General features: G+C 39.3%; 1 protein-coding gene across 17 annotated transcripts in view; it reads right to left on the bottom strand.

The window, feature by feature from the left end:
- The window catches only part of ENOX1 (ecto-NOX disulfide-thiol exchanger 1), a 358,280-nt gene that overhangs the window by 223,528 nt on the left and 109,375 nt on the right, over window positions 1–25,377 (bottom strand). For all 17 annotated transcript variants that reach the window (XM_072928853.1, XM_072928835.1, XM_072928826.1 and 14 more), the window contains one exon: window positions 22,094–22,171. The gene's annotated coding sequence lies outside the window, so the exon portion shown is untranslated. The remainder of the gene's footprint in view (window positions 1–22,093; window positions 22,172–25,377) is intronic.

Consider the following 25,377-nt stretch of genomic DNA (forward strand, 5'->3'; position numbering starts at 1 on the left):
GCTTAGCCAATGCTTCACATGGAAACCCCCAGTTGAAGGTGAAATGCAAAGGAATATCTCTTATTAATTTTGGGCAGCCGTTGACAGGTAAGATTTCCTGTAAAATGGATGACAACACTGACCTTTAAAAAATTATCACCAGATAGCAGAACAAAGCTTTCCTCTGTTTATCCTTGGGGGACTGGGAGCTGCACGCAGACAGGATGCCAAAGCAAGACAAAAAATGCTTGGTATTTTTCAGTGTGCTGGAAAGCTACATGTACCATGAGACAATCAAATTTGAAATAAAGCTTTAAGAACACAGAAATAACATACTCATGAAATGTCCTGATTTTTACAAGCAGCAGCACTCTGGGCAGAACCCTGCCCACAGAAAGGGCTCCAGTAATTCCAGTTCATGGGGCTGCCTCTCTCCAAAGGTGATTTTCAGGCAGACTGAAAAATTAAAAAGGAGATTTGTCCCCTAACACCAGAAACCTTTGCTGACTGCACACAAAGAGACCAGGAGAGAAGTGTCCTAAAATTATACCCTGTGGCAACCTCTTTTAACAATAGGCAGGCAGGCATATGGATTTCAAGAGAATTGTGTTAATTACTCATACAGACTCTATGGATGAATTAACAATTTCCTGTTAGACTCTCTGTAGCTGCAGCAATCCTCATGGCCTTTAAAACTCAGACTCTGAAGCAACATCAGCCAAGTGCCCCCCACCAGCAGAGAACAGTGAAGTCCCAGCTCAGATGGGGAGGGCACAAACAACTTCCATCTTCTGACATCTGGCTACATGACTACTGAAAGGAAACGAATTTTTAAAAGCATTCTCATTTAACTATCTTGCCCATTTTCTTTGTAAAGTACATGGAGTGTACTTCTAAAGAGTAAGAACTCCCTTTCCTTTTTTATTCAGTTTGATGAGAAGCTTGTCTAAGCCTGCCCTTTACAGAAGCATGGCAGAAACTAGTTGCTGTGTGCGCTGCTACCAGTGACCCCTTGTGGAAGCAGATTATCTTCTCCTGGTTCATAAATCTACCTGTCAACCCTACCTGGAGAGCAGACAACTCATCAGTATGGATTACCAAAACCACTTGCTGTAGAAATAAAGCTACAGCAAGATAGATTAAAAAATAAAACAAAGATTCCCCTTAGGATGTGACAATTCCTTAACCTCAGCCTCAGAAAAAAATACAACCTTGAAATGGAGAACAGTAGAACCAGATGCTTAGAAGAGAAACATAGAAAAATGGCAAAGGAGTTTCAGCAATGATGCTTGATCCAATCTGGTTCAGATCACAGGTTTACTTTATGACTCATATTTATCACAGCCAACAAAGATGAAACTGTTCATTCCAAGGTTGCATCTATATTTCAAATTACAAATCCCTATGGTTAGGGGATTTAAAATTCCACCATAAAATCTTGGTCAATGCAATCACAGGCCAAGGGCACTTTTCTTCCTTTAATATAATAATGAAATATTTTGCTTATGACACTGGTGACTTATAAGTGGATTTAAAATAAGAACCTCAGAAAGAAGGAAAAAAACACACAAAACAAACCACTCAGGAGTGATTTCCAATGTCATCTACATATTCTAAGCAGCTTACCCAAATGTTTGGTAGAAAAAAACAACTTTGATCCATGATATGGTGCACTGATGGGCAACAAAAATTATTTATATCAGGTTAGAAGTTTTTTAATTTATCACTTCTTTTTCTTTGGTTCCTGCACAGTGAGTTTTCCACATTAGAATTCAAAGCACATATCTCTGTGATTCTCTAATGAGGAAATTAATCTGATCCTCTTCAGGTAGCAGGACAATGACCAATTAAAAAGCCAACTCTTCTGAGAAAGAAGAAGAACAAGAAATTTATGAAGACAAAGGTTGGTCCAGGTATGTGGTCTGGGCATGTCTAGTTGGCCCTGCCTGTCCACCTAAAGCAGTTGAGCAGAGAAGCTCAGCTCCTACCCTTCTTTTCAAATCACAGGGATGAATCACAGTTTCCCTCCATGCTCAACTTGATATTTCCCCAGCAGTACATGTCCAAAGCTACATAAAAATGAAATTTTAGAGTATTAATTAGCCAAGAATGGCTAAATATATAGCTCCAAGACTTTTCATGCAATGTCAGCACAAATCCACTGCCTTCTATTGGCTCGTTAGCTCACCCAAGTCAGCATTACAGTCTGTATCATTACAACAATCTCAAATTTCCTGACCTTTTCAGTTGTGTGATAATGTTGATATAAACTTAAAGAAGCTGTCATTTCTCTTTCTGAAACCCTTTTTCTCCTTGGATTGCAGGACCCTGAATCACAGAGTAGAGAAAGTCTATTTCTCAGTAGCCTAAGAGAAAATGACACCTGAGTCCAGCCTGATATAAGCAGGAACATCTTCTGTTATATCCAGAGGGAAGTATATTCCTCAGAAGGCTGATATATTTAAAGTTTAGCTTAATAAAACTAAAGCATTGCTTTTTATCTATACTCTTCCTTTTAAACTTTAAATAAAATTTTTGAAAAGAGCTTCTCTTTTAAATATATATTGGTACAGTTTAGACTGTTTTCAACATCCTCCAGTGTCATTGTAAGGAGCTCCCAAACACCAATAAATTAATGCCTGGGTTAAGTCTGTTTTGTGGACAGTAACTGTTTGGCCTCATTTTATAGAACTGGAGTAGACCAGGGTTAAACCCCCTACAAGGGACCACATGTCAAAACAGTGAACTGAAAAATGTAACCAAATGCTGCTGAGCTCCTCTAACTCCTGTTCACACATTATCAGTATCTCTGCAAAAACTCTAAGCAGAAATACTCCTGAATGACAGTATTTAATGACTGGTGACCATGCAGAGAGATGGGACATAAATGAACTTCATTAGGGAAAGTTACAGCGAGAAACAGATGTGCATTGGCTGCTGTCTTACCAGCCCAAAGTAAGTAGGAGATTTCTTTCCCAAAAGCCAAAGCATTTCTCTCTTTCACTGAGGAACCAGCTACCCAAACTGCTTTCATTTCCTGGGGGGGGTGATGCTGTGCACAGATCATATTGTGTCTGTAGACATTTGCCTGTAGACATTTGTTTGTTGAATTCTCCATAATGATACCTATTTGCCACTATAACAATATAAGTGCCACTGTCCAGGTAGTTTCCTTTTAAAAAACAAAGGTAATTGACAAACATCACTTAACATAATTTCATCACCTTTGTTTAATCTCATTTTTAAGTGTCTGACCTTAAATTCAGATCAACCCCAGAATAAAAGGCCTCTGGCAGAGATATTTGTAATGCATTTCACACAAAAGAAGGAACATAAAAGCCAACAATGGCAAACAGAACTCAATAGGATGCCCTTGTTTTTAAAATTTCCTCTCTAATGTGCATTGATGCACTTTTATCTCATCTTTTTTAAGGGACCAATCTTATGAAGCCTTCATCTTACACACAGCCTGACAAGTTCATTGGAAAATCCTCTGAATATAAAGATACCTTGTGAGCAGAAGTTTGGAAGATAGGCTGTTTCTCTATTACGAGCTCAAACAATAAGCACAGCAGTACTCATCTGATTTATCTAAACTCCTACACCTAAACTACCCAAACAGGGCAGCCAGGTACATGATGGGAGGGACACCCACACACCAGCACATCTCATATTCAGAATTTCTCCCTCAGGGGCCACTCCTGGACAGCTTTATTGCCACCCAGCAGTACTTAGCACCAACATGAGCAGGGCATCTTATGTGTTCAGGAACGCCACCACGTGAGCACAGTTGTGGGAAAGCAGCTCCACGGGGGAATGCTGAGCGCCCTGAGATCTACACTATCAGGGATTAAGGTCAGTAAGCAATGTATTAAAGTCAGTGCTGCCAGCCTCATGGGCCAAATGTCCTGTCTAAAAGCCTTCATGGCTGCCTGAGTCCATTTAAAATAAAAGAAGTAAGCAAAGAAAAGCAACCATTTTTTTACTTACAAGGGAAACGAAGTAATCTTTCCATGTCAATTCTGAATGGCAGAGAATAAACTCATTTTACCTGAATGTGAGCAGCACCTCCAGACTTCCCTGTGGTTTTCTCCCCATTACTTACAGCATATAAAAAGGGCAATTTAACTGAAGGAGTTTATATTTGGGGCTTTTTTCACCACTGTTTCCAGAAACTAGCAGATGTTGGTTAATGATCTTTAGACATTAGATCATAAACCACACTCATTTCAAACACTGCAATCCAAGTGATTATTTGTATATCATTAAGCAACAGTCTCAGAACAAGCTCAGTATACTTCCTTATTCTTAAATTTAAGCATTCCTAATTGTTTTATTTAAATACAAAAACATTGGATAACCTTTTACTTCATATTTTTAATTGACAGACTACGGGCAAGGTTCTTTCCTTCCTTTCATTCCCTCTTCTCAGCAAAGCAATATATAGTGTCATTACAAAGTGCAACATTTCTTCAGCTTCACAACACACTGAGACAAAGCAGATGACATTTGTCCACACTGAAGCTCCAGATGAGCATTAGGACTGAATTCTATGAGTTTCCTTTTTCACAGTTAGAAAGCCATTAGTCCTTACAAGGGTAGCGCTTATTTTAAACTCCAGAAAGAAAATAAGATTGTGTATTTGAGAGTAAAGATAAATGGGCTTGAGTCAGACTAGCACAAGTATACCTGGGAGTGCATATATTTAGTAAGTAAAAAACCTGTCTGTATTTTCAAACATACAGATTCTGCATAGCTATATAAATATAAATATAGATATTTATACATGTATGGAGACAGCAAGTCTTACATGCATCGATGCATGCATATCTACCTGTATATGCCCAGCTACACAGATATTTATAACAGCATACAGGCATAATAACATGTGTTAAACAATATAATACGTATTAAGAAATACACATACACAAAGCAATATTCTCTTTCATAACATGAACTCATATTCAGTTTTATCTAACTATCTACTGGAAATATCAGCTAGGCCTCTGATTCACTAGAACCACACTTTAAAAAATTAATTACATAATATATGCTGAAAAATGCCTAGATACATGGCAGATAAATTAGTTTCATTTGAACACATGTAGTATATGAAAGAAATTAATTTAATAAACATTGTGGCTCTTACCCTGCAAAAGCATATATAAGTCCCAGTGAGTTCAGTTGTAATAACTAAAATTATTCATGGGCAAAAGAGTTTGCAGATCAAGGCTATATATGCGATTTGGTTGTTACATTATGTTAATTTTTGGATCTACTATTTCACCATAAAATCTGACAAGGCAGAGTCATTTATGAGACATAAATATAGAGAAATGAATTATAGGGAGTCCTCTACATACATAACAAGATCAATTATTAATTAACATTCAGAGATGAAGAGATGTTGCTGTAGAGAAATTACTTAAGGGCATCTATTGATAATGCCGGTCATGGGCTGGGATCCCTCCCATTCCCTCCATATGGGCCACGGTGATTTAAACACAGCACCTGAATACAACCTATCCCCTCACTTACTGCAAAGGGGATCCCGCTTCCAAGTGTCCCCCCCCCACCACCACCGTTACAGCCAGTTACTGTGGCTGGAACAGAGCCCAGCCATAGATCACATTATCCTGCTTAAAGGAAGATAAAATCTCACCCCCTGACTGCTGCTGTAATTCAGGTGCAGAACTACCTTTCTGCTGATCAGATCCTGTGCTGGTGCAGCCAGCAGAGCTCTGCTGGCAGTAATGGAGCTGTACAGATCTACACCTGTAAAAGATCCACCTCCTACATGCAAATTAGATCCAGAGCAGCAGCAACCTGGCTGGACCTGTAGGATGGACCTCAGCTAATTTAGATAATCTAAAAGATTGGGGTTGAGTTTGAGCATGCTATCCAGACTTTCTCAGCAACATATTCCTTCCTTTGGGGACTCACAGGGGGTAACTAATCCCATGTACCACAGCAGTATGGGTTCATCTCATATCATCTGTGGACACCTCCCTCTGAGCTAGTCACTCACAGCTCCTTTCACCGTTACCAGAGAGAAACACTTTTAGGGTGTGATGAATCTGATTTATTTTGCCTGTCTATTTTAAGATGAGATGAATCTTGTCCTAGAAATGCCTGTTTGTCTCCACCGGCTATGCAGGGTCACTAGCTCTCATGTAGGTGACAAAAGTCTTCTCATCTATGTGACAACTTCACTAGCAACAGTACTCACACTTAGCAAAATAAAACACAAGTACCAAATGTTAACTAAAAACAAATCTTGAACAGACTAATACATGCATAATTCAAGATACAGATCTTAATGCAAGGCAAAAATACTCTTCTACCCTGTGCTTTGTGGCCAAAGTTTCAGGAGTATGTAATTGCACAGAAGCAAGTGACATTTATGAACAGCAGCAAAACTTGTTTTGTGTTCTGTTTTCAGCAGTCTTCACTGGAGGAAATTTTTTAAAGGACCACAAAAATACAATTTCTCATAGTGTTCCCCCCGCAGGCAAAGTCTTTCTGATCCTGAAATAGCCAGAAATTAGTTCTAACTGTGAAGCGTAAGAAATAACATGCCTCTACTAATATGTTTTCACCATTATAAGTTTGCAACACAAGTCTACAGATGCCCCAACTGGGCAAAATGGGATAAAACAGAATGCCCCAATAAGATTAAATATAGAAAATTGTTTTTTGTAATGCTGTACCCACAACTTTAAGTAGCCTAAAGGAGACACTAATCCACAGCTGATCAGGTCACCTCTACCTCCATTTGGCTTCATTTTGCTGAACCCTTAAAAGCCTTATCCCATATTTGCCATGGAGCTGTCCCCTATTACCTATGAGCATTTGTTGTCACTACAGAAATTATGCATTTTCCTAGGTGATTAATAAAAACTACAAAAGGAATCAGCTACAGCTAGGTTACAAAATTGATGCCTTCCCCACCACCTTGCAGGCATTAACATTAGAAAGCTTTCTTAAGAAAGAGGAGGTTAGAATAGATGACAGAGAAATCAGCGAAAATACCAATGTAATGTAAGCATAAATTCCATTAATAAATCACAGGCCCAGCACAAAACTTCACATAGCAATTCCCAGAAAGATTGTTCTAATCGATAATAAATACACAACTCCTCTGAATTTGCTAATTTGTTTTTGAGCAGTACAGACGCACTCCCTAATTTCAAAGTGCTGTCCTCTAACTCTTTGTTCTATGTAAAGTACACATTTGGACATGCTAAATTCTCTAATTAGTCTATAAATACTTGACTTTTACCCACTGCTTTGATAATTGCTGGGGAAAGGCCAAAGCATTTATGGTCAATCAGATGAAGAGGAAAGGAATATGGCCCTTTCAGCGAGTGAAATGTAAGGCATTCTGTGGCAAAGCAGAAGCTATTAGCAGGATCAATATTTCTCCTAGTACCTTAATAAATCATTATATCAAAGAACAGTTGCAGGATGAAGAAAACCTCATTCTACCAACAAGGATGCTTCCAAATCAACAAATAAAACATCATTTAAATTACAAAGACCTAATTGGTGTACAAAGGAAAACGGCAAGCATAGAATACAGCCTCTGATGCTAGGCATGTAAACATTTTAAATCATTAGTGAAGGAAGAAAAGCAGAAAGACAAAGAACAGCTATGCTAAGAGCTCTCCACGCATAATTTGCAAATTGGTAAATATTCATGAATCCACCCCACCGTAGCTGACTGATGGCACCATGTTTGGTGTAGATATAAGTGGCAGAAACAGAAGAGCACCTGGCAAACAGGATGGCCTTTGATATCTTTATTATTGACTGAAAAAGAATCCCCTTGCTGCTATTTGCATTGAGGCATTTTCCTCTGCCCCTCCTTAGCTAGCAAATAATCAGCTAAGATTTGTAAACATTAGAATGAGAGAAGGGAAGATATATTTTAATGGCTACTTTCAAGGGAACATCTCTCACCAGACATTGCTTACAGCCATTATCATATGTACACACAAAGCCCTCTTAGCCACGTGACATAAATCAGAGTTTTGTCCAAGAAAACCACTATCGTTTCCTGCACAGTAGGTAACCTTCCTACACATAAACATATACATGTGTACATATATATGCACAAATATATGGCTGTGAAAAGAAGACAAAGCTCACAGTGTTGAAAAACCTACATGTTGCTACGGAGCACACTTCTTCACTGCTTGTGAGAAGCCACCAGCACCTTTTTTGGAAATGCCAACTCACAGCACTTTTGTTTTATGGTATAACCTTTTGATCTAATAGAGAAATTACATAGCCTAGTGGGGAAAGAGCCACTAGAGAAACAACTCCTTGGGCTCCTCCAGGAGAAAAATGTAATACACTGTTGTAAGCAGCATTTGGGTTTATTCTTTTGTTTCAGTAATCTGGTTTTAGCACTTTATTGAAGGAATATTACAGAAAAGAAAATTATTCTCAGTTGTTCAATCACTACTTTTGATTCCTGTCACAGCTTTGGAAGCTTGTTCCTAATTTATTTGGAGGCAAAATCGTTGCCTTTGTGAAGAAGAATCATCTGTTGAAGGAATTTCATTTTGGAATTCACAGTGGGTACTCTTTGGTTCTCCAGTTCCTATTTCATAAGCTTCTAATTCCATAGATGTGATACTTTAGAAGGTCAATTGTCATATGTCTGGAAAGCTGACAAGAAAGTAAACAATGCTAAACAGAAAGGGAGAAGGTGCATCCTGTTGCTACATGATATCTCCTCACCCCATTTCAAAGCAGCAGAGACTTTACCCACCTATCAAAATTCTCTGGAAAAGCAGTTTTGGCCATATGGCAATAGACCTTACATGGTTCTGGCCATCTGCATTTCCACCATATGACCAGCTCTTTCAGTTAAATAAGTACAAAAATGGACAGTGCCTAAACTTTCCATGCTCCCAACTCTCTACAGAGATGTATTTATTTCTCAAACTGTAATTTATTCTGGAAAGGAAAATGGATCAGTGTCCCTATAAGTTACACCTTGAATCAGTTTGTTGGCTGATCCTCCTGTTGTAGAAAATGTATCAATACTGCTTTACAGAGCATAAGACGCAAACTTTAGCAGTAAGGAAACTGCTCTATTTCATATACTTAACCGCCTACAGGCATCCCAAGAGCTCTTCCTCTCTTCCTGAGGAGATCACGTATTCCTCAGCTCATCTCATGCCTACTAACACACATCAACATAATTTCTATGGTAGCATCCCAGGACTATTTCATAAAGCAATTGGAAATACCCTTTTTGCCAACATCCCAATGTATTACTTTTTGCTTGGCATGTATCAGTTTTGTGGACTGTAAACCTCTCGAAGCAGGGACTACTCCTATTTGTTTATACCCTTAGTGGCCTAAAGGCATTATCAGCTTTATTCATCAAATTATCAGCAGCTGAGGGGATCACTGTGAGCATGACCCAAACTTCAGCATTCACGTCCTACAGGACCACAGGGGGAAGGCTAATGAAGTCTGTGTGCCCTTTCAATTCTATTATCATAAAAGTCTTTCTTGTTCCAGTACAGTAAAAAGATGGACTAGCTCTTCAAATAAATAACCAGGAGAGATTGGGATGGTAGTAAATGGATTCAGCAAAAATTCAGAATTTTCTTATTCTAGTCAGCCTGAACAATTAATTAACAGTTTCCTTCTTTGTCATTAATTTTGTTGCCATAGTAGCCTCTGTAAGTAGTTTCTAACAAACAAGGAAGATTTATCTGTCACACTATAAATCGATCAGAAAATGAATGATTTCACATTAATTTTTGTTTGATAATGATGGGTAAAGCACAGTGAATCATTCCAACAGTGTTTTATGAGAAGTTAACATGTCTGTTATCTTAAAAAGCAATCCTAAAGAACAGGCCCAGAGATTAAAAGTGAAGTGCCAGTTCCATGTAAACAAAATACTGTCTTCATTAAGAAATGACAACAATTTATAAATAATAAATAGAGAAAAAAATTTCTAGATTTTTTTCAACTCCAATTAAGCATATTTTGCTTAGATATAAACACTTCCATGTAATATTTTCTGCTCCAAATTCACAGCTGACGACAAAACATGGAGAAAAACGCTGTAAGAGAATTTCCTAAAAAATGGAGTTAAAATTAATGAGTTTAAACAAAGGAATTTTCTTCTACCTTAGGCTACTTGAATTATAAAAATAACAGCAATCCACAAGGGAGAAAGCAGGGTGGGTAGGTACATGTCTGCAAAGTAAATTCAGACTAAGTTCTGGCCATCATCATGTGCCATGGGTTTGGACATGTTTAGAGAACTGCAGGCTGCAACCTGAAAATTGGATCAATATGTTTCTTGCCTGATAAATTCCAGGAGGGAGATAACAGGTGCATTATTGGAAAAGATTGTTGTTGCCTTTCTTCTAGAGGACAAGGTGACAGATTCTCTTAAAGTGGTAATGGCTCTTTGCTACCTCACCAAACAATGCTTTGAAAAGGAATGTAGTTTCAAATCTTGTCCTATCTATAACCTCAGCTGGAATGGGGACCAGAGAAGAGTTGGAAACATAATCAAAGTACTCAGATTTCCTTGATTAAGCAGTTAGTAATAATCCCAAGGGCAAAATGCTCCAGTCACATCAGTCAAGACTTTCCAGGAAGGAAAACAAAACAAACATGAAGGCAATGGGACTTACGTTCCTCATACTTCTCATTTTCCCCAGGCAAGCCAATGTGGCCTTGAATTTTTGTCATACTGTTGATACCCAAAGTAATTGACTCAGCTGCAGACCAAAACACAGTTAAATCTTATTGTGATCAAACTCTTTTGTTCTTTATCTCACCTTCTGGAAAATCTAAAGTGAAAATTTTTGGTCATCTCCCATACTGAACAAGGAATATGAACAAGAAAGTACTGGGGAGATCACATAGTCATAAAAGCTGAGATTCCATAAATAGAGAAGAACATCAAGACATCAAGCACACACAAATTTTTCAATTTTCTAGTAAAAATGTTTCCATCAGTTTACAAATTCACTTTTTTTATTGTTCCATTTCTCTCCTGGGACTGGCTCCTATAAGCTACCACACTGTGGAGACAAAACAAGAAATAAGGGGACTACAGGGCATGGTATTGCCTCTGGAAACAGCTCTGCACTGAGGGATATAAAGTTCATGATGTTGGCAAGTAGCACAGGGCCTTGCTTCTGACCCATTTCCTCCTCCACCACATTCCCCTAACCGTCTCAGTTCAATAATTTGCCTGGCTATACCCAAACCCATACTAGGGTCATTAAAAAAAAATCTTTTAAAAAGTGGTTCTTTTAACATGAATCATTTCTCAGTTCCCACTTACAAAGAATCTGCTGAGCCTTTAAGCTCTGCCAAAGGGAGGGCAGCCTCCGGTGATGAGTGTAGAAATGAGAGCTGGAAGGCAGTATGCTCCCAGATCAGATCTGTGTAATACAGTATCAAAATAATATAAAAATGCAGTCTAAGCGCAAAGAGCAAGTCTGATTGTCATTCACTGTGGTTATTTTTAAGTGAACCTCAGCTTGTCCATCTATTACACCTTTCCTGACAGAACAGGGGCAGTAGCAAATCTGAACCCACTTTTGAGCCAGCATAAAAGTTGGAGAGAAGTCACAAGAGGTAGTTTCATCCCTGGAAGTTAAATGAAAACCAGCAGCCGGACGGCAAAGCTGCACACAGATTGCTGCCTAGGGAGAGGGAGGCAGGCGGAGCAGCCAAGGTGAGCTGTGCCTGGGCACAGCCGATGGGCAGGTGTGGGCAGCCCTGCCAGCTGGCACCGACACGCCTCCACAGCACACGCTGTCCCTCGCCCACGGGGACCTGACAGGTAGATGAGAAACTGAGGTGAGACTTTTAAGGGACAGGGTACGTTAATCCATTGAAGGAGGCTTCTTCTCAGCTCACAGAGTACTCTGTTTCCAGGGCTCTGTGATGCTTTAAATGTTGTGCAAAGTCTACCATAGCATTGTGCTCTGTTCTGGGTTGGAGGCAACTGGAAGCCATGTAAACTCACCAGCAGCACAAAGGCCAAGTTGACTGCGCTGAGTCAGAGCTAATGAACGTTGCCAATCACAGCAATTTCTGAGCTTGTACTCAGCATCTTGCTAACTGTGCTACACAGCTTCTGGCTGGCTTGGAAAATGGACAGAGGGAACTCTTCCACTGTGTAGAGGTAAACTCTTAGCCATAGGCCTATGGGCTCTCGCTGAGCACCTGAATCCTGGTAGACTGAAATATAAACCAAAGATTTCAACTTTGGGGGAAATTCTGCAGAGTGGAATACAAGTGGAGGACTAAGGAAGTGAGGAAAAGCCTCTGAACAAGCCACAGGCTGCTAAGTTAAAACCCTCTACCCTGATTCAGGCTCCACAGTCTTAAGCATATCATGCATTGTGAGACTATAAGCAGCCAAGTGAATCTTCATAATATACAGTGAAACACTTCCAAAGACACAAAATGCTCTCATAAAGGACATCCATGTTGACTTGTGGAGATTTTTTAATACTTTAAGACTTTAAAATACTATATTGCATTTGACTATCAAACACTGACTTTTTTCCTGAAAGTCCATCCTGTGGCACTGCAAGTTGCCTGCTGATTGTATGGCTCTTGACAGAGACAAACTTCCTGGATAGAAATCCCAACTCACTTCAGCCTACACACAGAGCTACAGGGCTGGAAAAATCAAAGATGCGTTAATGGTGGAAGGTTTGCAGGAGTGACCATCTGGAGGCAAAGGCCTCTAGCATTAAAGAGGAATGTTCCTGGAAGGATTATAGAAAGATCAGAAGTTCAAAATGCTTTGTGTCCCAGAACAAGAGAACAACCAGGTCTCTCCGTATATCTACACTTCATTGGGAACAGATAGGGCGTTTGATTGATCTCACTCATGTGTGACAGACACAAGAGCCTGACAGGAGCTGGTCTGAAGAACTTTGGCTGGGATTTTAGACATATTGCTGAATACTTCACACAACCTTCCTAAAAAAAACCAAAAAACAAAAACAAAACAAACAAACAAACAAAAAAGCCCACAAAAAGAAAAGAATACTGGGCAATGGCCTAAGAACTCATTGCAGAATAAACTATGTCCTTAACCTGTTATTCTGTAATCATCTCTTCTCTCTTCTCCCCTCGTCTCCCTATCACCTCAAAAGAGTAAAAAAGCTGGGTGAAGAGAGCAACACTCAGGATGTCTTCAGGGACTGACAGGAATTCAGAACATCATTTTTAACTAAAGTGAATTAGTGGGCCTAAAACGTTAAAGCATTATAAAGCAATCAAGTGTCCTTTAAGCAAAACACATGATATCAGTCAATTTTACAAACAGGGTGCCATGTTTCCATCAGCCCTCTCTTGATTTAACACTTGATCTTTGCGTTCAAGATCCTTGGTCCCTCTGAAATGTTTTCTTTTATTCTCTTTAGTACTGGTTCTTGTTTCAATGAGATCAGGTCAGGTTTTCTCTGAGACTGTAAGCATAGGGCCATCTGAGTGCAACCTGTCAATACTATCATAATTACCTTCAACTGCTCTTGTAATTCTAGTGCCTCTATGAAGCCCCATATTAGGAAAACTATCCTTCAGTGCCCTTAATCTAGTCTCTGTAACATTTTGTGTACTTTTGTTAGGGGCTGTAAAGGCAGGAAAATTTCCTAGGAAAACCACTAAGTGCAATAGTAAGAAACCACTGCTAGCAAGAGGGAGAAGAGAGTTGGTTTGCCACACATCAGGAAGAAAAGCTATTTGCAGGATCCGTGGTAATCAGAGAGCCACAAAAGTGAACACTGAAGACAAAGGAATGGCAATTTAGATCATAATAGTATTAAATAGCTTAGAAAGAACTGAGATAAGTTAATTTTTTTTTCAAATTGTCCAGGCCTTACAAATTTCACCCTAGAATACATATATCACTGACAGAAAATCTTAGAGCTGCTAGCAATTAACTTTGGGAGGTGAGGTCAGAAACAGCTAACTAAGCAAACACTTAGGGGGAAATAACCAAATAGGCTTGTCTTGCTATGCAAGACCTGAGGTTAGCCAGTAGATCACAAGCTTCAACAGTCATTATCACATATGTATTAATATATTATTAGAAATATAAAGGAGAATGTTATCTACAAGACACAAAGGGGAATTTTCCTTTATTACTTTGTTTTGGAAAGAGCTCAACCATAACCTTAGGTGAAGTATTGGATGCCACATTTTAAGGAGGATGTAACTGACTGAGTGATTAATCTTAAAAACATGGCAAAAATGAAGGAATAGTTTGTTGATTAACGCAAAGAAGAAAAACTTGAGGAAACATGAAAAAAACACACCAAAAATTTCAAATATGGTTGCAAGAACAAAGGAATAACCTATTCATCTTCATTGCAGGTAGGAGAGAAGTAGTTTCCAAGTTAAAAGAAAAAAAAAAGCATTTTTCTAATTGTAAGTAAACTTAGGCATTGGAATGAATTGCTCAGACAATCTCCATCAGTGAGACCCACAGAAATGGGTCAGCCACAGCTCTAATGGGAAGTGTCAGTACAAGTGATACAGCTGCAGGACCCTCAAGCTACTTCCTAATTTTCTAGGATAGATCTAGGAAAAAAACCTGTGGCTACTGAGATAAAGAACATTTTATTTTTAGTTCTAGGATATTTTGAGCAATAGTATGTATTACCTTTTCCTTAGTTCATTTTTAACAGTGTTCTGAAGGCCCAGAGTTAAAGAGTAGCTTGCACCAAGATATTCTTTCATCTTTCTACTTTAATTTTTGCTGTTTGAGCAAAGTTGGTCAAGATTCCTCAGTTTCTCATAGTACTTCTTGACTCAATATTCGTGGTCATTTGGGGTTTTTTTTTCTGAATGTGGGATCTATGATATTAAGTAGGAACACATTCGTTCCTGAATGCTTGCCTACAGCCATTTTTGGGTCTTTTCTTCCATATAATCAATTAAAGTTGACATTGTTTCCTCTAAGTTTTGCTTTTTGATTATCATTGGTTAGTTTTTTAACTGGTGGCATCTAATAGTCACTTCCTCTGAAGCGATTACTGAGCCTAGAAACCTGAGTCATTCTGAAGCAGTATACTTTGTGATTCTCCATCTCAGAAGCACCATATGTGCCACACTTCAGCCTAGAAAGAAGGCTGAAACCTTACCAAAATCAAGACTTTGACTTACTATTACTTATGATATTGATTTGACTTTGCTCAGCTTTGAGTTCTGAAGATGAACAAAGCTTGGTCCTAAATTAAGCTGGCGTTGAAGGCTTTTATAAGGCTGACAAAAAGGAGCTGAATACTTATCGCAGGCAGTTTCTAATGCTGATAGCATTGTGAATATATTAATCGTAGGATCAAACTTACCATCATTCAGAAATTATGTTGCCAGCAGGATGAGGGTAGTGACCCTCCCCCTGCACTCAGCACTGTTGAGGCCACATGTCAAGTGCTGTGTTCAGTTCCGGACCCCTCAAGTGCTGGGGCATGTCCAGTGAAGAGCAAGGAAGAGAGTGAAAGTTCTAGAGCACAAGTCCTGTGAGGAGTGGCTGAGGGAGATGGGGTTGTTTATCCTGGAGGAGGCTCAGGGAGATCTTATTGGTCTCTACAACTGCCTGAAAGGAAGTTGTTCTGAGGTGGGGTCAATCTCTTCTCCCAAATAACAAGTGACAGGACAAAAGGAAATGGCTTCATGTTATACCCGGGGAGGTTTAGCTTGGATATTAGAGGAAATTCTTCATTAGAAAAGTTGTCAAGTAAATAGAATAGGTTGCCCAGGGAAAATAGTGGAGCTACCATCCCTGGAGGTACTTAAAGGATGTGTAGATGTGGCACTTAGGGATATGGTTTAGTGGTGGACTCAGCAGTGATGGGATAAGGGTTGGACATGATGATCTGAATGGTCTTTTTCAACCATGATTTCAACTTTTTCAAATGATTCTAAGATTCTATTTTCTCTCATGAAAACTAATTCCAAAAAATACTTTAATGTTTACTATTTGAACAGGTTGCCTTTTTTCATACTTTAGCTAAAAAGCAGGAGAAATGTTCATTTTGATTGGTGCTTGGCCATATGAACAATCCTTGTTTTCCTTGTTATCTCTTCATATTTCACTGCTTTTTCTAGAGACTTGAACAGTGGTGACAGCAGATTTTTCCTCTCAGCTGGAGAAGATGTTTTAACTGCCTTTCAGAAGCAAAATCAATTCATATCTTTCTGTATATGGCAACAGACTCTCACTGGAACTGTAGCTTATGACTTTTATCTTATTATGACACCTGCTTTGGTCAAGGGGATTACTCCTCCTAGAAGGTGTTAATACTGATAGTGCTCGGTTGAACAGCTGTCCTCCCTCTTCTATTATTATTATTCATGACGTGTGATTGATCCTGAGGGATAAAAAACTTAGGAGTTCTTTGCTGTCTTTCTTTTAGAGGGGCCTAATGGACAATTATTGTTTCTGAAATGTGCTACGGCCACCATTTCGCCTCATCTATTGTTCAGCTATCTCTGTGCAGGCAGAATGTGGGCAATGAAAAGGTGCAAGATGTGCCATTATCCATATGCTGAGAACCATCAGTTGCACACTTAGTGCTTCTCCAACAGCGTCATTCATTACACAATATCACAATGAGAGAGTTTAACTGATGGAAGAGAGAGAAGGCACTAGCAGTGACTCCACTTAGACACAGCTGAGGCATAATATGGATTGGGGTAATTTTGTCTGAGGGTGTAGCCCCATAACTAATTACTGAACTTTTAAATTCTGGTTTTATTTTACATAATTTGTATTATCTGAATGTTGTATTGACTATATTCAGTTTCTTAATGGTGGCACCTGTATCAAGAATTTAGCAACACATGGAAGGTGGAGGCAGGAAAAAGTATTTTAAATGGGACCTATAAGATCTGAAAACGCTTATTCTGAAAAATAGAGGAACAGCTTAAATCAGATACAATGTAAAGTCATTTTCCCTTCTAATATTTGAAAGATTACCATAAAGAAAGTTACATTCAACTGTTCTCTAGCTTCAGTATACATAAGACACCAAAATGCTTCCTTATGGAGCAATTAGATCATAATGTGAATTTTAGAAATATCCAAGTGTTGTGTAGGTCTGGAAAAGACTACATGGGGTGGCACTGAAAAATTCCTCACTGGAAGATTAGAGAAACATCTCTCTCTGATTATCTAGACAAGGCAAATGAACCAAATTATCTTTGGTGTTTCTAAGGTGTTCTTGACCATTGACACTAAAGACATCCCTTCTTTTTATGTTTTGCCTCAGGAATTAAGATCAGCAAAGATTATCATCAAAGTGCCACTTCAAAACAGAAGATGATGGCACCAGAGTGGTACAAGTAAAGAGCCTTACTCCTAATCTGAGCCTATGAAAACTTTGCTTAGTTTGCAGGAGTCTCTCAACTGGTTTCTCATTCTTTTGGGAAGTAGCTATCATTAAACAACAGGGAAGTATTTAAGGATGTTTCTAGACTGTTCCTGCAGCAGAGGAGGTACTTGCAACTATTCCTAGAAATATCTTGAAAAGAACTCAAAACATAAAATCCAGCAGAAGCTCAATCTGCTGTCTGGGTTGGTTGCTGGTTTGTTTTCCCTGCATACATATCAATTTCAGTCTCTTGCAGTTCCTCTGGCCACAGCTCTTACTCAGGTGAGCAAACTGCCATTCTAGGTTTTCCCATAATAACTTGTTCTGTGGCTTGCTGTGGGCAACAAAAAATCAGAGCTGGATGGTAACAGATACTCTGAGCCACCATTCAAAAATGAAAATAACAAATACATATAAAATCATTGAATTGTTGAGGTTGGAAAAGGCCTCCAAGATCATCAAGTCCAATTGTTAACCCAGCATGGCCATGTTTCCCATCATGTCCCTAAGAGCCTCATGCCCATGTTTTTGGACACTTTCAGGAATGGTGACTCCACCACCTTCCTGGACAACCTGTTCCAGTGATGTTCCAATCCTTTCCATGAAGAAATTTTTCTTAATATCCAATCTAAACCTTCCCTGGTGTAACTTGAGGCTGTTTCCTCTAACCCCACTGCTTGTTACATGGGAGAAGAGATGAACTCTCACCTCACTATACCCTCCTTACAGGCAGTTGTAGAGAGTGATAGGGTCTCCCCTGAGCCTCCTTTTTATTTCAAACACCCCTAGCTCCCCCAATCACTCCTTACAAGACTTGTGCTCAAATCCTTGCACCAGCTCATTTGTGTTTATAATTAGGTTGCACGTAAGACTCATGATTTGAACACAAGAGTCTTTACAAAATCACAGTCTTGTTTGGATTTCTGTTCTAATAACAAACAATTCTCCCTGCACAGCAGCTTTGTGAGATTCACTTCCCCCACCTTCCCATTTTATCTTCCCATATTTCCTTCAAGCATCTTGCTTACAGATTTTCTCTGGCTACCAAACTATTTTGTTTCCACCTTTTCAATAATTCATATATATGCATCAAATGCACACATAGCATATTTCCAGGCAGTAACATCTCCTTTCCTTCCTGTCTTTTTGTAGCCAGGTAATTTACATATAAGATGCACAAAGATAACCATTCTCCTTCAAAGTCCTGTTTTGTGCACCAGCTCCCTCCGTTTTCTCACTGCAATCCTCCACTGGAGCCTCTGGTGGGACAGCTGAGTGCTGAGCAAAGCCTGGTGGCACATAGAGTTTGGCCTTTCCGGCAGCATGGCTTTAAGGCATGGCTGCATTTTTATCCAGTGCAGCAGCAGGTCCATGTGCAGCCCCATATGGAGATCAAAGGCACAGTTGCCATGATTACAAGCTAAGGTAGAAGAGTGTCCTCCCTAGACTCTTACTCTCCCTTCTCCCTTTCCCTCCTATGTTTTTTGACAGATTTGTGTTTTGCCAGTTGTGATTTCTTCACTTGAGAAGCAGCAAGACAACGGAGCAGTGCTCCCTACACCAAACTTCCCCATGAGCCAGCCCACGCTGACTCACAGCCCACACTGACCGTGTGCCCAGGAGTTTCTAACAGGAGGACAGGGCAGAGGAGCCCAGCCCCAGGAGTCAGAGCCTCCTCATCCCAAGTGGTGGCCATGAACTGTTTTGACCACTTTTGTTATTCTCTGCTCCCTGTAAAACCACGATACTTGTTTCACCACAGGAGTGCCAAGGGCAAAGGTTTGAGGACACCCCAAGAGGCATTTTGTGACCCCAACAGAAAACTTTAGAAACTTGAGCAATAAATTAATAAAACTCCAACAAAGCAATAACAAGTAATAAAGATCTCAGGAAAAAAAGAGGCCTCTTTGGGGAATGAGTTGAGGGATCATATGCAGGAAATAAACAAGAGATTAAGAAAACAAGAGGAAGAGATACAAATGACAAAAAAACCCTTGACATTTGCAGTGAAAGACATGGGATAAATGGAAATAGCAGACCCAGGTTAAACTAATTATTTAGCGAGATCACTATCTTATTTCCATTCAACATCAATACCAGACACCACAGAGAAGTGGTACAAGAGATATCTACACAGAAGCTTCACCCAGACCCCAGGCTGAGGATCAGTGAGTTCAGCCTTCTGCCACTGCTGTGAAACTGCTGTAACTTCTTTATAAAGGTATAATATGAAAAATATTATCTGTGATGGCATTCTTATTGATGTTAATATCTATTTCTGGGAATACCTTTGACAATACTTTCCAAGGGGAAATGATACCTTCTACCGCCTTTTCAGTAGAACCGTCTTGCCTTTTAATTTAATTGGTTTTCCTTTGCTTCTGCATTATAATGAAGGTACATCACACCCATACCCAACTACTTTATGCCTCTTAAAATACATACTTTTAACATGTACATATATCAAATGAATCTCATATTTCTCCTTTTTTTAAATGTCACAATACTAATTTGTATGTACATCACAATTTTCCAAGAACTAGACTGCTGAACAAGGGAAATTTTAAAATGTGTTTTAGACAAATGACTTGCCTAAAAATTCTCCACATGGCAGCTGTTGATTGCATTTGTATCACATTATTAAGACCCAGACCTAACCTCACTTTTCTTTGGCAATTTTAGCAGTAACTCTTGGAAGGCTTAGGTGAGGCGTGATTCAAGCAACACTCATAGGCAGGTTTGGAAAGGACGATTTTATAAAGCTGCTGTTGCTACTAGTAAAGTATGCAAATGCCAACTGCAACTAGTTTTCTCTCTCTATCCAAAATGTCTTCCATGTTTTGCACTTCTTTCTCCTCACCCCCTGTCTAAGAGAACCACAAATTTTGCCTGAAGGGGTATCATCATTAAAGAAAGAAGCAGTGTAGTCAAAGCCTTAGGATGACACAGATCATTCAACGGTTGTTCAATTACAGTGAAAAGCTACTTATTTTTGAACACAGAGCTTTCACTCAACACAGGCCCAAGGCAGCACTATCAGATTGGTATCTGCAGTATCTCAACCAGTTTGATGTAGGGCTTTCGCTCATTACAGAAGCTGTGCCCTTGTGTGAGGTTTACATCTAGGTTCAAAGAGTTTCTAAAGTGTCTTGGAGCTGTGTTGGCTTTAAAAGTTATTATCATAATAATTTCCAAGAATGAATTAAAAGTTGTTTTGGATACATCTCATCTCCTAAATCCATCTGATTTTGTTTAAAGCTTACAGGCTACTTTCCCTGCAGAATTCATACAGACTAATAAAACAGTATGTGGCTAGAGAGTCAACAAGGAAAACAGTAACACCCAAAGCATGCCAAGATAAACCAAGCAAATGAAATACAGTATATTCAAAAATGAACATTTTTTAAAATTATTATTTAGGGCATAGAATTCCTACAGACCCCAAGTGTGACCAATAACAGGGTATGACCACCCAGATGAAAAAGTTGATTCCCATTGGTTTTTCTTAGCAGATTTCTATTAAAATGCTGTTCAGTACTAGCTTTGAAAGCAGTAAGATATAAAATTTTTCTGTTATATAGCTGCATAGAAAAACATATTGAAATGCAGGGGAGTGTTTTCTACCCTCTAAATCAGAGTGATTGCTGGCCACACTATCATTTCAGTTGACAAGGACACAGCATTAGCTACAGGCTTCTCACCACTTCTTGCCATGCTGACACAACAGGAGCCAAGCCCCTATTATTATGCTCTTTTTGCAGTCTCTTAAATATAAACTTTTTTTTCATTTTTGTAAACTTTCCATGAACCTGAGCTCCTCCTGACCCAAAAGCCTCAGTAATTCTGCTGATCGTCTGCTAAGTGTGCATCTGAAAATATCCACAGCTGTAACTGTGGTCAGCTGCTAACATATGAGCAACCTGGGTGGAAGCAATCGATTGCAGGGCTTTTTAGGGTAATGCAGCTCCAAAACATACTGAAAGGCATAGCAGTGAGAAGAAAATGACATACAGGCCCAATTCCTTTCTGCAGTTCAACTCTATAAACTGCAATCATTCACTTTGAAGGAAAGACAAATGGGCTACTCTACATCTGTACAACAGTAACAGAATAGAGTTATGTCCTAAGCATCTGGTGAGAAACAAAGTTAATTTTTCATAACACTTTCTCCAGCATAAAATTAGATTTGGCTTTCAGACATTCAAGATAAAAAAGACAACAAGTCAGCACAGGGGTCTAAATGCTGAAATACTGTCCTGGTTCTAGCCAGGGCAGGGTTAAGTTTTGCAGTAGCCAGGATAGGGTATGGCTAGGACCCAGACCATTATCCTGTACCACCTCAGATCATCTTCCAAGGACAGGGGGAAGGACTTGCTTCTGGACTGGGGTAGTGCGGCAAAGGGAGTGGCGTGTATTGTCAGAGGTTTCCGGGGTGTCAGCAAGATTTCTTTCTCTTATACACTCCATCATTAGTATTGTTGCTATTACTGTTCATTTTCTTACCTGATTGCTGTTTCCAGTAAATTGTTCTTATCTCAATTCATGATCTTTATCTTTTGTGACTCCCATTCTCCTCACCAGTCCAGGGAGGGAAGGAGAGAATGAAGCAGGGAGGGGAGTGAGCAACATATAGTTTGGAGTGGTTTCAGTGAGAACACTAAATTGGAGAATACCATTTCTAAACCATGACAAATAGTCAAAAGACAATAGAGTTTACAGACCTGTACACAGGAAGGTAACTTCTCAGTGGCCCCATTACAGTATTTCCAAAGGAATGTTACAAATTCTCATGGCCAATCCTGCAAAAAGTGGAAAGTAGAGTTAAAACTAGGAAGTTTCCAAAGGAAAGTCAAATAAAATCGGCTGTCTCCTTGGATACACAATGCTAAAAGTCAGAGTAGAATTGGTTTAGAGGATATTAAACACTTTACATTACAGGAGCAGCTAGATCATAACAATTATATAAACATAGCAAAATCCAAGTTAAATAAAATGCAAAGTGGTAAGTTGTTTTTAAAGAAATGTTTTAGGATAAAAATGTAATGAATATATGGAACTGGATTAGAAGAAAAGAGAGAACAGTGCACCAATTTATATTCCCTTTGAACTATCTGTAATGCAGTCCATAAAGTGCATTTTCAAATATATAGTGTATCACAGAACCAGACACTTATTTCTAGCCATGGCACTTCTAGGCCTTTGGGAAAGGATAGCAGTAATAGTCTAGCAGAATTCTGCTGTGTGACAAAGCATCTACTGGTGGGTTCTGCCCAACATCAATAAACAACTGTTTTTGTTTTAAATGAAGGAAGGAATTTCAGCAGTAAACAAGTGCTTCACATCTTGCATGAATACTTCAAGAGAATCAAAGCAAACCTGTCTTTTCACACCTCCTGTAAATACTATTCCAAGTCAAAATACAAATCATATCTTCAGATCCATCAGTTGCTAAGTTTTCGATCACGACAGCCATGACACCATGATAATAAGGGATGATGACACACAAGCACTAAAGCTTCCTGTGGTACTCCCACCTGGAATCCACGCTCATTATTGTAAGGATAATTATATGGGGATCCCTGAGACCAATTTTTGCAATTTTTGTATAAATATGACCTCTTGCATAAGACATGAAATTTAAAATCGTCTCATTCACAAGTATCATTGAGTCATTCCATTACCTCTGGGACAGATATGAATTATGCATTCTTCGATTCTCTTTAAAATTTAGATGCACAAGGGGACATGGAAAAATCTAAATGGTACTAAAAATATAAAGCATTCAAGAAAGAAACAATAACTTGTATGCTACTAACTGCTGCAGTGCTCTGAAGACTCCCTGCCTAGTCAAGAAAAGCACATAAAGCACTGAAACGTAACAGCAGGCCTCCATGCTAATGGCTGCTAGTGACAAGGGCTCACTGAATGTCACTGCTTCACATACTGTGTACTGTTCATTTCTCTTATCTGTATGACCTCTCTTTTGAAATGACTGATGAAACTCGCCTGAATTAGCATCTTTGCTTCTGGGCATTTGCCACCTAGAAGGCATTTAGTAGCATCTCTACTAAATACAAAAATAAAGCAGGGGGGAAAAAAGATCATAATCTTAACAAAAAATAATCACTATGTTTGTTAAAGAACACTCAGTGTGTAATGCGAAAGGGCTGCTTCTCTGAAGCCTCCTTGTTAGGTTATTTTTCTACCATGACACTCTTTAGGAGTACTGTCTTGTCACAATACGTGCATTCACATTGCATACTTGGCTAACATTTTCATAATTGGTGTGAATAAAAAGAAATAGCTGTTATTGCAAGAAAAAAAAGAAATGCCTCTGTTCTGATGCCCTGCTGCTATGATGACCTATTTCACACTAGCATCTGTTCTCTTCTCATGAACCACTCCAGATGTAAGCTGGCAAAACAGCACTGCAAGTATGTTACCCAGATGTCCACCGAGTGCTGCAGATGTTTTCTTCCATGCTTCACATTTAATGTGTGCCTGATTAATTTTTTTCATTATTATCTCAACTACTTGGCACAGATTTTCCTATAAAGTTTGCAGAATCCAGGATCTAATTTGCAGCCACAAGGAGCAGCTCCCTTTGTGTAAACAGGTTCATTAATGTCTGGAATAACCAGTCAACAGAGCCTTGGTCTGAATTGCCAAAAGAAATGCAAACTTTAGTAATCTATTATGTCTTGATAACATTTGCCTGAGGATTTAACACAATGTTCATTTCAATTCAAAATTACAGATGTTTGCAATATTCAGATGCATCAGTCTGACCAAAAATATTATGCCCGTTCTCTGCCTCAAGCCCTTGACCTGAATGAGGTTAGTGACAGGGATATGAATGACTTGAGTGGAAAATGAAACACAAAAGTAGTTTTATCGTGAAGTACAATATTTCTTCTGTCACTAAACCATTTTTTCCCCCTCAAAATTACAGAGTAGACTGCAAATCTTCAAGGCTAGCAGTCACAATGACAGTCTAAGTGCCATTTAAAAGAATAATAATTTATGAGGCGCCTTGGTAGAATAGCAAAGGTCAAAGAGTAAACTCCCTTGGGAGGAGAGGATGACAAAGGTTACAAAGATGACTAAAGAGTTGCCTACAGAAAGGAATTTTCTTGGAAGGAAGATATTTTCTTGCAACAGCTTCATCCCACCTAACACGGTTCCTCATCCAAATGAGCAGTTCACCTTTAAGTTAGCTAAAAGGCATTGCTTGCAAAATACACTTCTGAAATTCATAGATTAGCAGCTTGGCCTTGTACCCACTGAAGATTCACTGAAGTGCTGGCAGATGGAGGACACTGTGTCTGCCCCACAGGGCACAAGAGGGATACCTAATGACTGGCGTGACCCCACATGGGCCATCAAGCTTGAAAAAATCTCTGGAGTCTTTGCAAGGCAGTCCCCAAATAAATCCTACTTTTGTGGCAACTGGTGCCATCTGCAGACCTCCAACAGGCCACCACAGACTGGCACAATTTCTCTTAGAAGCTGTGAGGAGTTGGTAGGTAAGGAGCCTAAGACACACAGTTGACACACTCTTCCTGGACAGCTGTAAATATGCACACCAACAAAGCAGTTTGGGCAGATTTTCCTTGCCTCAGCTATAGCATTCCCCTTCTTCAGATACTGCAAGTACAGAAAAAAAAGTCAAGAATGAAGACAAGCAGGAACAACTGTTGGCATAGCTCCACTTTCTGCCAAAACATCTCTGGGCTCATAAAATACACATGAACTGGTGGGAGAAGCTGATGCTGCAAACCTGGGAGTAACCAGCGGTGTCTACAAAACATCAGAGTGATAAAAAATAGCTTAACCTGAAGCCAGCAGGCAACAAAAGACAGCTCATCTCTTCAGAAATGTATGGCCATAAACATTTTGAAAACTGACAGTTTCCAACTGTTCACAATCAGTTGTGAGAAGTTTCTGCAGCTGGATCAATGGCTGGTACTTGTGGAGGGGGCTGGCACAGCTCTGAACGGTACAG

The sequence above is a fragment of the Taeniopygia guttata genome, chromosome 1 (genome assembly GCF_048771995.1).
Source record: "Taeniopygia guttata chromosome 1, bTaeGut7.mat, whole genome shotgun sequence".
Classification (NCBI taxonomy): Eukaryota; Metazoa; Chordata; class Aves; order Passeriformes; family Estrildidae; genus Taeniopygia; species Taeniopygia guttata.